At 42.5% G+C, this 17,449-nt stretch overlaps 1 protein-coding gene and 2 non-coding genes across 4 annotated transcripts in view; 2 read left to right on the top strand and 1 right to left on the bottom strand.

Moving 5' to 3' along the window:
* Nucleotides 1–17,449, bottom strand: part of MGAT5 (alpha-1,6-mannosylglycoprotein 6-beta-N-acetylglucosaminyltransferase) — a 384,102-nt gene that overhangs the window by 318,666 nt on the left and 47,987 nt on the right. For both annotated transcript variants that reach the window (XM_055122917.1, XM_055122916.1), the window contains exon 2: nucleotides 2,358–2,406. The gene's annotated coding sequence lies outside the window, so the exon portion shown is untranslated. The remainder of the gene's footprint in view (nucleotides 1–2,357; nucleotides 2,407–17,449) is intronic.
* On the top strand, nucleotides 5,272–5,479 carry LOC129400344 (small nucleolar RNA U3). Its single transcript, XR_008627602.1, has one exon. It is a non-coding gene; the product is annotated as a small nucleolar RNA U3 (small nucleolar RNA).
* LOC129400464 (U6 spliceosomal RNA) lies at nucleotides 5,542–5,645 on the top strand. The gene has a single exon (XR_008627704.1). It is a non-coding gene; the product is annotated as a U6 spliceosomal RNA (small nuclear RNA).

Here is a 17,449-nt window from a genome sequence, read left to right on the forward strand (position 1 = left end):
AGTAAACGCATCCCATGCACTCACATTTTCTCGACTTTGCTTGGCAGTATGTGTTTTCAAGGATACCTTTGAGGTTTTTTGGTGCCATCCTCTGCAGTCGGGGATCAAACCCCAGGCTTCCAAATTCAAAGTTTATTTAGTCCATTGAGCTCTCGCTCTCTCTAGGCCCAAGAAATAAAGCTTAGAAGCTGGTTCTTTCACCTCTACCAACCTGAGAAACATCTTTTGACATCAGTATCACAGTAATATCAGAATAACATCACTGCGGTGGTCAAAGTTTCCATCCTAACATTTTACTTGAATGCCCATCACCATCTTAATCTCCGGTAACACAGACAAGCACACGCTCAGGGAAAACTCGGTTCATTTCCAAAGCAGCAGAACTGACTGGACAGTATGATAGGGCTGGGGAGGGGGTGTGTGTGGCACATCTCCACCTTCCAGAAGCAGCAACAATTTCCACACTTAAGCATGACCCTAAGTGGACCCTGAGTAAGTGATGAGGGGAGGTACCACAGCCTCTTTTCTGAAGGTGATTTAAAAGATTCTAAGTAACACAAACTCATCGATGATGTGGCTTTCGAGTCATAAATGTCAATGACAGCCAAGTCTGCTGCGTTGGGAACTCCTCCAGCAGCAGGCTGACAAGCGCCCGCGCCGAAGGCTCGGGAGGAAGCTGACAGACAGCTGCTCTTTAGCTTGGTTCATTATTCCCAAGGTGCCAGGAGGACTGCAGGCCCCTAGGTAAGAGGTATTGGAGAGGGAAGATGACAACATATTTGGTTTCAGATAAATACAGCCCAGAAGGACCACATGATGACAACACGTCTGCCTGCACCATGAAGGCTGTCAGCCCCACATAGTGCAGAGCTGAGAACAGGAGGCAGGAAAGAAATCAGCATCCAGGAAAACAGAACAAGGCTCAGAGCACTACAGCCACTGGGTAGCAGGGACCACATAATGGCCCCAACTCTCCAAGATAATAACTGGCTCCCCCTGCTGCCCCACCTGGCAGCTCTCAGGGAGCAAGGAATAAGCCTCCAGATCTGTCAGCACAGACTGGGTTTCAGGATACCCGCCCCTACCCCCACACACACCCCACCCCAAGACTGTGCAATTGCCCTTATCCTGAGCTAAAGTGCTATTCCCAGTAAGTGCCGGGGGCATGCAAAGTGAAGGGCTGAATTAAATATGCCTGGTGCATCTTTAACAAAATCCCACCTCTTTAGAAACTCAAAATCCTTTTGAGGTCTGAAGGAGATACTTCTTGTTTCTCTGGTTTCTCCCAGAGGGACAAAGTCTCAGGGTGACAGCTATAGAAAGATGCCTGGGATAGTCACACAGTCACATGATATTCTCACTCCAACATTAAGGCTTTGTATTCACACCAGGCATTCCTCTTTAGCTTCTCAGTGATTCTCTGTTTGGGAATCACTGGGTAGTCCTTTCCTCCTGTGATGTCGTTAGAGACAAAGTTGGTTCAAAGCCCCATGTACATTAAAGAAACAAGAATCAGGAATGCTCTTTTCACTCTGGTGGCCCATAACCTTGACACCAAATCCTGTTAAATCCAAACATTCTGCTCTGGAGTTGAAGGTCAAATTGACCAAGGTAACTCTCAATGGTAGTAATGACATTGGCATTAAATACTTTTGGGCTTTTCAGACCATCAGAAAAAGAGGGGGGTGGGGAAGACTAAGTAGCAAATTGTTTCCCCCATAAAATATGCATATAACTGTGGACTTAGGGACATGGCAGTTCTTGAGCAATTGTTCCTTAACATACAGACAGTTCAGAGATTATGCAGTCTTAATGAGTCACGCTCTGCAGTTCTTTGGCTGTACTTCGATTCACATCATGATCTTCTGTGCCAGTCTGAGCTAGGCTGCTCTGAAGCAGTCAGCCCACTATGAAACTGTAAATGGCTTTTGTATTTGATAATGATCAAAGCAGTAATAAATGGTCTTCTGCTCCTGTCTCTTTTTGTCACTAGATATTTAATTCCAGACATAGAAAATATCCCTGGCTCAGGGGTAGCATGCATACCCCACAACTATGAGGCCTAGGGTTTGAGCCTCAGCATTTTATGCCCTACACCCACCCATTCACCCACAAAATTTTTGCTCAATTATGCCTCAAGACCATTACTCCAAGCCTTAAACAGAGAGTCAGAGATGGCTGTTTAGGAATGGATGCCAAGGGATAGCCACCAATTGCTCTTTGGGGACCATAGTGCTCTTGTTTGAATGATGCCAAATGCCATCATCTAATTCAACCACTTAGCCTCTCCCTCCCATGGGCAAATATCCCATGGTCTGTGCTTAGCCAGGGGAACATCTGCTTACTACAGTACTTACATGGCTAATGGATCCTCCGCCAGTGTCCACTTCAGAACAGGAATCACTCCTGAAATCACAAGGACAAAGATATAGTTAAGTTTCTCCTCTTATGAATTTCGATTTTTTGTCTGTTTGTTTGTTTTTGGGCCACACCCAGCTGGGCTCACCTGCCTCTGTGCTCAGGGCTCACTCCTGGGCAGGCTTAGGAAACCAATATGGGGTTCTGGGGAGTCCAACCTGGGTTGGCTGTGTGCAAGGCAAGCACCTTACTAGCTGTACTCTCGCCAGCCCCCAAGTTTCTTCTCTTTAAGTACTTGATTCAATACAAATAGGCTGACAAAGAGCTTCTGTGAACTCTGCTTCTTCTACTTTGGAACCCAACTGCCTTTAAGAGAGTCTCCTCCAAAAAAGATATCTAAAGTAGCTAGGTAGGAAACCCTATCACTTCAACACCCAGAAGTATTTTTCTGAAAAATTATCTCACTTGTTTGGATCCAAATCCACCCGTCATGAGTTCAGCAGGAGTAAGACTACATGTGGCCAAGACGGAGTATCTCTGCACAGAACTGCTCTTTGTTCCAAGTCTCAGGAGACATTAAGCCAGAGCTTTTACCAACCCTAATGCTTTCCAGACTATACTGCATTAATAAGACACAAATACTGAGTACATGTACACACTCAATTTTAAAAATAGGACCAGATAAATAGTACAGGATTTATAGCACTTGCCTTGCACGCAATTGACCCCAGTTCAAATCCTTGGGGTCACCAACTGTTATGGTTTCCCAGGTCTGCCAGGTTACTCCACGGTGCAGAGCAGGAATAGCTCCTGAATGCCTCCAAGTATGGCTCTAGAATTCGATGCTTCCCCACCCTCACCCCCACACCTCAAACAGGGAACGAAAAAAACAATGAGTCAAGTGAATTTTGAGCCAGTTTATTCAATTAAACAGATAACTAGTAGGCAAAAAATAAAACCCCTGGGATGGAGAGATAATATAGTGGCTAAGGTGCTACACAGCTAATTGACTCTGACTCCTGGAGCCCCATATGTTCCTCTGAACCGTCCAGGAGTGACCCTGACTGTATAGTCAGCTGTAAACCCTGAGCACAGACAGGTGTGGCCCAAAACAAACAAAATTTTCATACCTTAAAAACCACAAAAACCAGAAGGACTGGTCAATGGTTAGAAGCTTGCCACAAATGTGTGGGGAGTGAAGGGCAGGGACCGGTATGACAATAATAGTTAGAAATGATCACTCTGGATAAGAACTGAGTGTTGAAAGTAGGTAAAGGGATATGCATGATAAATTTTCAGTATCTGTATTGCAAACTATAATATCCAAAGAAAGAAAGAGAGAGAATGAGAGCATGCATATGTGTTTGGGGAGAGGGGAGAGAGAGACAGAGAAAGAGAATAAGAGAGACAAGAAAAATGCCTACCATAGCGGCAGGTGGCAGAGGGGAGGAGAGGGACTAGGTACATTGGTGGTTAGAAATGTACACTGGTGAAGGGATGGATGCTAGAACATTATATGACTGAAACCCAATCATGAACAACTCTTTAACTTGTCTCTGACTGTGATACAATTAAAAAAATTTAAAGAAACTTATAAAAATTAAAACAAACTACACGTCAGTGCTCAACACCTTACCTTTCTTACCTGGAGAAATCTATTGTTGACACTTTTATATGTAATAATTATAGCTGAACCCATACATCATGAACATCTTATAGGTATATTCATGGTGAGCTCATACACTGATATAGACAAACATATGGATAAAGCTTATTTTTTACCATACAGATAAATTTTCTTTTTTCACTTCTGAGAGCTTTCATAACCAGTTTCTGAGCTGCAAGATTAAAATGCTCTGTCTTTGATGCTTTGGGTTTAGTTTAAACTAGGGAACAAGATCCCTATAGGTTCAATTCAGAAGTAATTAAAAGACCACAGATGCTGATTTATATAATTTGATAAATAGTGCAGGGCTGGAGCGATAGCACAGTGGGTAGGGCGTTTGCCTTGCACACAGCTGACCCAGGTTCAATTCCTCCATCCCTCTTGGAGAGCCCGGAAAACTACTGAGAGTATCTGGCCCGAATGGCAGAGCCTGGCAAGCTACTCATGGCATATCCGATATGTCAAAAACAGTAACAAGAAGTCTCACAGTGGAGATGTTACTGGTGCCCACTTGAGCAAATCAATGAGCAACGGAGTGACAGTGATAAAAATTAAAAATCCTTTAAAATAAAACAGGAAAAGGCCATTTTAGAAACATCTGAGATTCTGATCTAACCAAAAGTTTTCCTCTATAAACCCCTTTGTGAAAAAAGAAAGAGATATGCCCTTTAATAGATACACACAGTACTTCTGATAAGGATTGCAAAGAATTATAAAGGAGAAAGATAAGTCAAAGAGAGAGAAAGAAGGAGAAAAGGAGTCTTCCAAGACTAACTGGTTTATCTTATTTTTAACAACTTCGAAGACCACTCACAATTTTCTGCTGAAAAACCATCTCAGAGTTTTGTTATTTTTAGTTAAAATGAGCCAACTCTCTCGTTCTATGGTCTGTAGCATCAAATTGCCCTTGACAGTGCTAATATCCTTACTGTATCAAAAAATCTCTGTTCAATATCAGAAGGCTGTATACTAGAGCAACTTGGGAGAGCAGGTGGTTTCTATTTCTATTATTGGTTGGAACCAATAGATACCAGCAGTATATCTAGTCTGGTCTTCAGAGATATACTGCTGGTATCTATGGTTGGATCATCTATGCCAGAGATCACAGGCTTTGTTATACCCCTTTTATACCAGCTTTGTTCTCCTCTTTGAAGTAAGGGGATAGTTTTGGAAGCAGAATTATCACAATACAGAAAACTAAACTAACTTTAGGAAGTCCAATTGACTATATTTTAAAAAACAAATTCTAGACTATACTTTCAGGGATCATTGGTTTAGTTCATCACTAGAGAAGTTTCTCTGATCATGCAGAGCACCCAAAACCATAAAGAAGAGCTATCCTCTCCTGAGAGGGAAGCAGTTCTAAGTGTTGCTTTTGCAGTGGTCTTTTACCACTAATGATCATTCTTCTCTTCCCTTGAAAGAGGGAGAGGGAGAAGATGCAGTCAGTGTAGTTTCAAAAATAAATAAATAAATAAACAATAAATTCTAAGCATACTGGTCATCATCAAAGATTTGTGCTCACTTTGGCAGCACATATACTAAAAATTGAAACAATACAGAGAAGATTAGCATGGCCCCTGCGCAAGGATGACACACAAGATCATCATCAAAGATTTATGTACAGAATGTGTACACAATAGTCTATGTACACACATTTATATCCTATTTGTTTTATGGGATAATAAAACAAATATCCCTCTGCCTCAGATCAAAATAATACCAATTGTTTTCAGTGCTTTTCCTCTTTCTGGTAGACATTTATACACATCTCATTTGTTACATTCTATGGCAATGTTCCTTGGTAATACTGGGATCAAGTGCACAGACAGTAGCAACTTATGAATCATGCCAGTAATAAAACTATTAGCTCCTAATTGTTCATGATATGCCACCAAAATAATGTTTGTTACCCTTTACCTACCCCAATATTTTAAAATCTGGATTTTATTCTTTAACAATACTTGCAGTAGTTAAGAACTAAGTAATAGTTTAGTTCTAGTTAAGAACTAAATCTTGATTTTACTCTAGGAATCAGACAGGCTACTCTGAATCACATGAAAACTATTTCATTACTTTTGATTCTATAACCCCACAAAGTCTTTTAGTCACCAAGAAATCAAAAGGCCATTCATTTCTATCTTCAGTAAACTTTAATGTTTAATCCTAAATAACATTTCCTGGGGATCCAGATATATATAGCATGAACAAAACTATATAGCCATTTCTCGTTAGGTCTATAAAGGAAGTACCTATGAACTCCATTTATAGGTTAAAGAAAGTCCTATCTTCTTTCTAATCTTCATGATAGCATGACTCTACTATTTTAATCATGATTTTATTCAAAAGTATCTTTTCTGGGGATTAACAGACTCCCTCAGTCTCTTCTTAGATTTATGCTTTGATTTTCCTCCCATTCTTAATTACACCTAAACTGTGAAAGCATTTGTACGCAGATCATGAGAATACAATTCAATCCAGAAAGTGGCAGCATTCACAAGGGGAAACACAGTGAGAGTTGCCAGAAAACTGAAATCCCATTTTCAACCCACATTTACCCCTTTTATCTTCTATTTCAGATCAAAGACACTACAAATGAGCCACAAAAAACAAAATCCCATTTGACAAACCATACTTCAGAGTGGCATACTACTAAAATTCTGAATTTTCATTTCTTGCCCCCTCCCCTACATTCAAATGATCTCTAAAAGTGATCCATAATGGTGTAAAAAACAAAGGGGCAATTGCGCTGTATCTCTCCCTCCACCTGTGGTCCCGTGGTCGGTAGTCTCACGCCACTTCCCCCACCTGTGGGAGGTCTATGTTGATAAGTAGGTGAAGGAAGGAATGAGGGCCAGGCTGGTCAGTATCAATTGCAGTTTATTCCAAACTCCATTCCCCTTCTGCTTCTCTCTCTCCAGCCCCCTCAGATCTTACAGTCTCAGTTTATATAGCAATCATGTAGGGTGGTAATAAAAAGGTGAATTGAACATTAATAAATCAACAAAGAGGAGTAAAACCACTCCTCCAGGAGATTAACAAAATCTTATCCAAGGAGATTACTCCAGATTACTAGGAGATCAAGGGTGGGATCCCAACAAGGGTGTGTCACTTTCTTCTTTCCTCAGCTCGTAATCCATTTAAATAGTTGTAGTAAATCTCACTGTATCACTGTCACTGTCATCCCATTCTTCATCAATTTATTCCAGCGGCACCAGTAACATCTCCATTTGTCCCAGCCCTGAGATTTTAGCAGCCTCTCCTTACTTGTTTTTCCCAATGATTGGAGGCTGTTTTTAGGGTCAGGGGAATGAGACCTTTTATTGTTACTGTATTTGGCATATAGAATACACTACAGGGAGCTTGCCAGACTCTTCCATGGAAGTTCAATGTAGCCATAAAAATCACCAACTCTTCTTTTCACATTCAAACTGCTACTTAGATCCAAAACCTTCTGATGAGGAGAAAGAATAAAAAAAGTTCAGAAAGGTGTCCTTTCTGTACACCTTTCTGTGGTAAATATACTTCTAATATTTCTAACAATGTCATTCTGTATGAGCACAGTAAGAGATATATCAAACTTAAAGTTTGGTTCTTCTTGAGGACATCTCACTATATATTCCAGACCACAGTCCTCAGGCCAGGTTAGTCTTCCTATCCCCAGCAGGGTCCTAATCTTGTCGTTACTTTTGGATCATGACAGCATTTGTCCATGATCATGCCCTCAACTTATAGTTTAAGTATTGTGGCACTTTGGCCTGGCCCATTTCAATGCCAGAGTAGCTCACAGCTTGCCCTGGGTTCATTCAGTCCCTCATCGGGACCCTGCTTCTGGGGTGCTAGGAACTAAGGGCAACTGAGTCGAAAAAGTAGATGCCCAGGAGTAAATATTACTGGAGTCAGTCAACCCCCAAGTTACAAAGCATAATATAACTGTCTTCCTGTGTTCACACAGAAAGGACATTGCTTTAAGGTAAACTATACAACAGACATAACTTAAAATACAAGTTCAGAGTCCTTAGAAGGATCTGATCTTACAACTAACAGAATCTGATTAGGGAAAAGGTGATTAACTGGTTGAAAAGGAGGGTGCAGAGAAGAGTTTACAGATAAACAAAGGAATGGGAGTGACTCAGGAGCACTGTGATGGGTATAAGCAGATAAACCTAAGTTCCCTGCAGCAAGGCTGAAAGGACAAACCTACACATAATAAAACCACGTTTGGGGTTCACTGAACTCTAAGTCTAATGACATAAATAATGACAGCTGATCCCAGACCCATGGGTCTCCGCCTGTCTTTATCCCTCAGGTTCTTCAAACTAGAGTCTGTGAGGTTGGTCCCTTAACAATGATTACATTCAAGCTCTTTATCTTCTATTTATAACAGGCACTGCCTCTCCAAATAGGGACTATTCCAAAGAGTATCTCGGGCTCTTAGATACTAAGAACAACCACAGACATGGCACCCAGCAGACTTTCCTTACTCTCTCTCCTCTTCCAGACTAGGCAAACATGGAGAACACCAGAGATGTTCTGCACAGATGATCCTATGAGAAACTAATTAGAGGGAATCCAAGGTTCTGCCTAAAATGCATACCTAAAAAGATTTCAAGTGGTAATGCCATCTAAGTCTGTAACTTGGAAAAATGTGGCACCGGCACCATGTTTACAAATTTACATCTCGGGGTCAGAGATATAGTACAGGGATTCAGATACTTTCTTTGTATGTGAGTGACCCCAGCATGATCTACAGCATCACATGGTTCCTGAGCACCAATAGAAGTGACTCCTGAGCACAGAGCTGGAAGCAGCCCAAACCCTTCCCCCAATAAATTTATATTGTTTGTTCTTCCTTATATTGTCTTACTTCCATCAGTCACAATGTTACCATGTTGGCATATGACTGAGCACTTACGCTAGGCAGAATGGCTACATTTACATGTTTCATTTTTGTGTGTTTTATTTTGTATTGTTTTGTTTATTGAATTACCGTGAGATACAGTTACAAACTTTCATGATTAAGTTTCAGTCATACAATGATCTAGTACCCATTCATCCACCAGTGCAGATTTTCCACCACCAATGTCCCCACAGCCCTCCCACCACCCTTACCCCATCTTACCCCCTGCTTCTGTGGCAGGTTCATTCCTTCTTACTTTCTACTGTGGGGCATTATGGTTTGCAATATAGATACTAAGAGGCCATCATGTTTGGTCTTTAGTCTACTTTCAGCACACATCTCTCATCCCGAGCAATCTCTCCAACCATGATTTACTTAGTGGTTCCTTCTCCATCCCAACTGCCTTTTCCCCTAGCAGGTGAGACCAGCTTCCAAACTGTGGAGTGATCCTCCTGGCCCTTATCTCTACTGTCCTTCATTGTTAGTCTCCTATTATGTTACTTTATATTCTACAAATGAGTGCAATCATACTATGTCTGTCCCTCTCTTTCTGACTCATTTCACTTAGCATGATACTCTCCATGTCCATCCACTTATATGCAAACACCATGATTTCATCTTTTCTTAAGGCTGCATAGTATTCCATTGTGTAGATGTACCAAAGTTTCTTTGTACACTCGGGCACTCGGGTTTTTTCCAGATTCTGGCTATTGTAAACAGTGTTGCAATAAACATACAAGTGCAAATACACTTATACCTTACCAGTTATAAGATTCTAGAAAAGTCATTGTCCACAGTATAATATTAACCCTAAATATGTTCTGTTTCAGCACACTTCATCTTTTTTTCTAACATCTTTTTATTTGAATAAGACCTTCATCTCATCAAGCTGCCATTGAAAATGTTCTTTTAAAAGATCAAATCTAAGGACAGTAGAGATAGTACAGCAGTAAGTCACTTGCTTTGTATAAGGCCAACTGAGATCCAATCCCCAAACCCTGTAAGAGTGATCCCAGTGCAGAGCCAAGAATAAGAAGCCCAGAAAACAGCGGGGTATGGCCCCAAACTTACCTCCCCAAAATGACAAAAACTACCACCAACTCTCCTCTAAGTTTTCCCCTACACTGTCTGTGCATGATGCTTGGAATCAAACACTCACAAACTATGTAAGAGAAACAGAACACCTTTCCGATTATCTGTCTCCCATGTCTGTACCAGAGATAACAAGCACAGTGCTGCGCTGGAGATTGTTGAAGGGAATTCACAAACTGACACAACAAGGCCAAAATGCAGTCTTCTCAGAAGACAGCAAATCCGTTCCAAATGTCAGTGATGATTACTATTGTAACTTTCCCCCCCCCTTCCAAGAAAATGAATGAAATCTCTTTTTGGTTTTTCCAATTTTATTTAGGCACCATAATTTACAAAACTGTTAATAACACAGTTTCAGGCATACAATGTTTCAACTTCAAACTTACCACCAGTCAGTCAAAATCTCATGGTCCCCTCAAACCTCTGACACAATTCCCTTAGGAAACACTTTTTAAAAAATTTAATTATTGTAGCTGGGTTCACATACTTACAATAGAACTTACAATAGGATCAACTCTTAAGGTTTTAATGTACAGTCACCTCTAGGATAAGTAACTACTTGGGCAGTCAGAAGGCTGAAATTACAGCCCAGTCTGTGCCTTACGGGTGGCAGATTCATTTTCTGACTTTTTTTTTTTTTTTTTGGTCAGGCATGTATGGTACTGAGGATTTAGTGGCTTGAGACCTGGAATACTTTTAGCTAAAATAGCTGTTCTCCTACACAGTCCCTGACCTGGGTTCTATTCCTCCGCCCCTCTTAGAGAGCCTGGCAAGCTACTGAGAGTATCTCGCCTGCACGACAGAGCCTGGCAAGCTACCCATGGCACATTCGATATGCCAAAAACAGTAACAACAAGTCTCACAATGGAGACGTTACTGGTACCCGCTCAAGCAAATTGATGAGCAATGGGATGACAATGACAGTGACAGTGACTCATACATGAGAGAGAGAAAAAAAATTTATACTTTGCAACTTCTGAATTTATTACTAACCCAGAGGATACTAAAGTAATACTTGGAGCCAACTTTATTTATCCCAGATATTACCAAGATGTGATGATAGTGAGCTGAGAGAGTGGACAGAACCACTGGATCTAGGTTTGCAACGACTTTTAATGTTCGTTGACAGTGTCAAAAATAACATCCCTTTTACAAAACATGCACACTTTTCTTAACAAAATTCAGTGTTTTTGTCAGGATTATTTTAATTAGTATTGGGGAATTAACCTTGAACTTCTTACCTCCATGTCATACCTAGTCTGTGCCATAACCTAATGGTTCTACCAGATGCAGTCCTTGAATCAGCAACATGAACTGTGCATCTAGGAAGTACAAAAGGCAAAATCTCAGAACCCACCACACACCGACTGAATCAGAAACTCTGAGCTGGGATCCTGTAATTCCAGCAAGCCGCCAGGAGATTCAGATGTACACTCAAGTGTGAAAGCCACTGTCAACAGACTGTACGTGTGGGCTTGGACCGATCTTTAGAAATCTCTTTTCCTTAAGAGAATAAGAAAAGAAAAAAAAAAACAACAAAAACTATCTGGCATCTTTCTGTTCCTTAAAAATGTGCTATAGAATGATGTCAACTGTTCCTTCCTATTTTTAAATCCTCATGATGAGGCTGACGGTGATTCATTCAGCACTTATGTGATCACTTAAATAGTAAGGATCTTTCTCGATAACCCTTAATGGAAGGTGACTGCTGCCTGTTATTTCTGAAGTAATTACCGGAATAATTCAGTAACAAGAGCTTGTCCTTTATCAACCTCAGCAATAGCTGTAATAAAGAGTTATAATTATAATGCTCCATTCTTTTCTGTAATGCGCTCATACTGATGCATCCTTTGAAACTGATCACACCGCATGTCATAACAAGGAAACACTGAACCGGGATCAAATTTAGTTTATTGTAAATAGAAATCAAAATTGTGAATTGTTTAGGCAAACCTTCCTCAATTGACAGGAAACAAATATGCATAAACCATCTGCTTTATCTCATTTATCTCAGTAAAACATGAGGGTGGGAGGGCTGGTTTAATGCTTTCTGTGGGTCCAGAAGAGACCTTCCGATACTCCATGTCTTATCACTAGACACCACCTAACATCTAATTGTAAAAGCACTAAGAGACATTTCTTAAATAATAAACAACCTTTTCTATGCCCTTAATTGGTTGAGGTATGTATTAATTTGGAGAAGTTAATTTCATACCTGCTGTGAGGCTTCTTGATGAATTGTGAATACCAATGTATTATTAATTTCCCTTTCCTTTTTGATTAATTTCACACTTATGTTGGAGAAGGACAAGATTAATGATATCTGGAACTCAATGTATAATTCTTGTAAGACACTAAATCTCAAATGGTCAAGCAAACAGAGAATGCAGAGAAGAAAATGATAATGGAATCTTCTCTGGGATAGGTCCAGGGTGCCTTGCAGATCAATGCCCTGATGCCCAGGGACTGTCCAAAGTGCAACCATCCCCCTGGAAAGAGCCTGGAATTCTGTAGATTGCAATGTGTGTTCTTTCCATCAACCAAAGTGTTTTTTTTTTTAATCTATCATCCTATATTTCTCAATTGGGCTGGAGCGATAGCACAGCAGGTAAGGCCTTGCATGTGGCCAATCCAGATTCGATTCCTCTGCCTCTCTCAGAGAGCCCAGCAAGCTACTGAGAGTATCCTGCCTGCATGGCAGAGCCTGGCAAGCTACCCGTAGCGTATTCGATATGCCAAAAAAAAAAAAAAAAAAAACAGAAACAACAGGTTTCACAATGGAGACTGGTGCCCACTCAAGCAAATCAATGAGTAATGGGATGACAGTGATATAGTGATATTTCTCAATTACCATTTAGTACCATGTCCAGTGTCCAAAAGCCATTCCTAGACATTCCTTTTACCCTTTGCTCCTATAACTAGACCCCATAAGGAGATACAGAACAGAAATAATATGTACATAAGGGGAAAAACTACCCCAAACCCCAATGCTGTTCAGATCGGGTGCTACCGATGGGAACTTAGAGAAATTACTCATCACTTGGCTTCAGTCTCTATAAACGTGGGATCAATAATCAATCTCAAGGGCTTAGTCTCTGAATAAAACTCCCAGTACATAAGCCAGCAACTCAATTAATGGCATTTACTAAATAAGATTTTAACTCAGCTATAATATAATTGGAAACACTCCGTCCTTCTTGTTCCCATCACTGTATCCCCTAGCAGTCCTCCCCTGAGTTCTCAAACCAGGCCTCTGCCTTTCTAGCTCCCACAGCATCAGCCTTAGGCCTCCCAGAAGAATGCCTGAGCATTATCCTGAAAACCACAAGACAACTCTCTTTAAGGCAGCTATGTGTAGCCTTGGGTTTTTTTAAGCTTTTGGGAAATACTCAGTGAGGCTGGTACTTGGGGAGGCTAATCCTGGCACAGCACTCAAGAGACACTCATGTGGTGCCGGGGGTTGACTGTGGCTCCCAGGTGCAAAGCATGCGCTCCAGCCTCCGGGCCATCTCCCCCACCTCTGGGCATCCTCATTTTTGGTTGGCAGTGGTATATTGCCTGGGGGGCCTTATGCAGTGCCAGGAATCAAACCTGGGTCAGCTGCATGCAAAACAAGAGCCTTATTTTCTCCCAGCCCCAGTCTCATACTTATCACTTTCCCAACTTCCAAATATTCACTGCTACTAATTTGAACCATTACCCTATTGAGGCCATTCCTGAAAGAAAATGTGCTGGTATTATTAACACCTTTTTGTTCTGTTTCGTTTTGATGAATCTGTGATTGAAAACATTCTCAAAAGGGCCCAAATGCTTAGTTGAAGACATACAGATTTGAAATCCCAAACAAGTGGATAAAATGTTACAGCCCCACACATAGAAGGCAGGCTCCTGCCTGAATCACACCTTCCATGGGGGTTGGGGGCAGGGAAACACTTGAGTATTTTAGATCAATTTGCAAGTCTCTGAAAACTCAGCAGGAAACTGGAACACAGAGCCACTGGTTCTTCCCCTCCTGGGGGCCATGTGTTCCCAGGCTTCCACTTCCTCTAAGCCTGAGTGCAGGGAGCCCAGAGGGAGAATCATTGGCCAAGGACCTCCACTGCTGATGCGGGTGGGCAGGAAGCCAGCATTCAGATGTTACATGTGTTACCAGGTAACCAGGTTCTCACCGGAAGCTTCTCAGCTTTGGTCTGACTCCACAAAGCTGAAAAGTCACTTCCTTCTTTTGGCACCCAGGCCCAGCAAAACTCTGGAGGCACTGTGCTTACTCCGATTATGATTATTCCCCCCACACCCCCCACGGCCCCCCCCCCCCCCCGGCCTCAGGCCCCTCTCAGCAAGGACAGGCATTCCTTGTTAAGCAAGCTGAGGACTGCTCAAAGACTTGAGGAAGTCAACTACCTTGGTTTCTCTAAGAAGCTGCATACACCCAGAGCAAATGTCCAAGCAGCTGTGTGCCTCAGGCACCCTCGCCCCCACTTCTTACTGCCCTCATTTGTTTGCTTTTTATCCCCCATACTCAGTAGCTCTCCTTGCTGAAACTATTAAGTCGGCTAACCCAGGCTGATCACAGTCTGAAGTTACCCAGGAGTCTCAGATAACATTAATGACAGAAACAGAACAGCCACTAGCATGACTGAGGCCTAACTACCCGGCCAGGGCTTCCATATAACTTCTGCCACAACCCCTTGGAGGAGCGACTGTCACTGACTGAGGAAGGAACTGAGACACAGATTTAGTCGCCCACACCAAGTCACATAGCTGACAAGTGCAGAGCCAAATGCAAGCCAGGGGTGTGAATGACTCACTGCAGACTGTGTGTGATAACTTTAGTCTCAGCCACCACCTTTGACCATTCCTTCACCAACTGCCTTTTCACTGTTCTTTTTGGTAGTGTTAGAAAAAAGGTTAACCTCTGAAGGCCAAGTGGCCATCAGCCAGTGCTTGAGGCTGTGGGGGCATTCCCAGGTCTGGCCACATATCACTGGTGATGTTGAATAGAACCCGACTCCACCCCAACTCTGTCTAACAGGGGCTCCAACCCCTCTTCGGTAGCCTTCCAGCATGGCTCAGGGCTGCCCAGGTGAGCAGCCCACCAGTCAAAATATGTGCAAATTGATTTGTTTGGAGTAAATCCTCACTTCTAGAGAGAAAAAAGCACAGGAATCCACATTTTCACTCACTGAGTGACTCTTCTGCCACAGAGAAACCACTGGATAATCACTCTTCTCCTGAGGGCTATGAGGGGGGCATATTTTTAAACATTAATTTGTTTGGACCTTTTAGGCAGACTTAGGTGGGGCCGTGGGTCCCTACTGGTGATTCTCATTAAACTGGGTTGGTAATTCAATGTAACTGGGTTGGTTAGAGGCTGCGGTACTGCTCGGGCCCTTGTGTGTTAGGGATATTTGAGCACTCAATGGTGCTGGGTGTGCCTGGAGCTGCAGCAGGAGCCATTTGGGCATGGGCAAGGCCTTAACCCTGTACTGTCTCTAGGGTCCCTTAACAAATTTATTTAAGAGGAAGATAAAGGGCGGAAATGGGACCCTAAAAAAAAGACTAAGGGAGTATGATGTGCAGGCTCATCTAAGACCTACAGTCGGCATTAATAAGGGTAGCACTGTAGCACTGTCATAACACTATCTTCCCATTGTTCATCGATTTGCTCAAGCGGGTACCAGTAACGTCTCCATTGTGAGACTTGTTACTGTTTTTGGCATATCCAATACGCCACGAGGAGTTTACCAGGCTCTGCCATGCATGCGGGATACTCTCAGTTGCTTGCCGGGCTCTCTGAGAGGGACAGGAGAATCGAACCCGGGTCTTCCTCGTGCAAGGCAAACACCCTACCCACTGTGCTGTCACTCCAGTCTGTTAATAGTGAACCCTATTAATTTAATTAACAAATGTAAAGGGGTAAATGTAATAAATTTCAGACTCAGTAGTGAGGACTTAACATCATTTGTTAACCAAGAAGAGATAACTGCATTACTCTTTCTGTGCCCTGAAAGTAAAAGTTCACAACTGAGGAATCAGAGTCCAGTTTCTGTGCAGAAATTCAGGAACCTGATGCCCAGTGGCACACCACACATCAGCTAGAAACCACATTACTATGCCCACCCATAGATGCCTCAGTCTTGGAAGAGGGGAAACTCTTCTCTCTGACATAAGCTCAGAGAGAATGGACATAAGCTCCATTCCACAGAGGGGAAAAAAAAAAAAAAACTCCAGCAGTATCCTCCCTTGTAAGGTTGCATGGACTTGAGAGAGAGAAGAAACAGGAAGACAGCTTACCATGTGTGGGGGCAGAATACTGACCCCCACCCAAGATGGCCCAGTCCTAACTTCCAGAATTTGTGCATCTACTTTATATGACAAAGGAGAACTTTTTAATATTTTTTGGACATGATTAAATAAGTTTAGGCTCTTGATATGGCAAGTATCCTGCATTATCAAGGTAGGTCCAATGTATTCAGAAAAAAGAACACAAGGGTTCCAGAGAGATAATGCAGCAGGTACGGTACTTGCCTTGCATGCAGCCAACCTGGGTACAATCCTTGGCACTACATATGGTTTTCTGAGCACACTCAGGAATAATCCCTAAGCAACACTGGTCATGGCCAAAAAACAAAATTTAAAGGTTGAAAAAAGGAAAGCAAGCAGGTAATAGTCAGAAAATCAGAAATAGTGAGAGAAGCAGAATTCAGTGGCTTGATCCCTGACTTGAGGCAAGGACTGTGGATGGGAGGCCAAGAGTCGAGCACAATTCAGGAGCTAGAATGATACTCTAAGGATTAAAGACATCAAACCGGAGGTATGGGGCTGCCAACAGGTCAAGCTGTACCTGTGGGGCGAGGACTTCAGCAGCCTGATGCTGCCTTCAGGCTTCCTGACACTGCAAAATTGCCGCTGTGCTCTTTGGACGGACTCCAGCAATTTGGGATCAAGTTTACCAAGAAATTAAACGGCCAAAAATTAGGTATGTGGGAGCCATGCCCACAAACCACCTCCCGCTCAGCTATACAAGCTCATTTATTGGCCTTATTTCAGAGACCTATAGATAAATCTCGAAAGAGATCAAAAGCCACAATTAATCTCGGATTCACACATGGCTGGACAGACTGGGGCAAATCGGGGGGTGGGTGGGGGGGTGCAGGTTGGCCTGTTCCAGCGCAAGCAGAGCCCCCAGTAGCCGTTTGCTTCCACAATCCAAAATCGCTGCCATACTCCTGACCTGACTCCACCATCGCGGGACGGACCTCACCAAGATAGAACCTGCTAAAAATTTGGGTATGTGGGTTTTGTGGCTAAAATCTCCAGGCTTTCATGGAGTTGGGGTGAGCTACTTCTCCCCACTTTCCAATATACATGGAAGCACTGGCAGTCACTCCCAAGAAACAACTCCAGCGCCACCCTGTAAACTCAATTACTGG

This window comes from Sorex araneus, chromosome X (genome assembly GCF_027595985.1).
Source record: "Sorex araneus isolate mSorAra2 chromosome X, mSorAra2.pri, whole genome shotgun sequence".
Taxonomy (NCBI): Eukaryota; Metazoa; Chordata; class Mammalia; order Eulipotyphla; family Soricidae; genus Sorex; species Sorex araneus.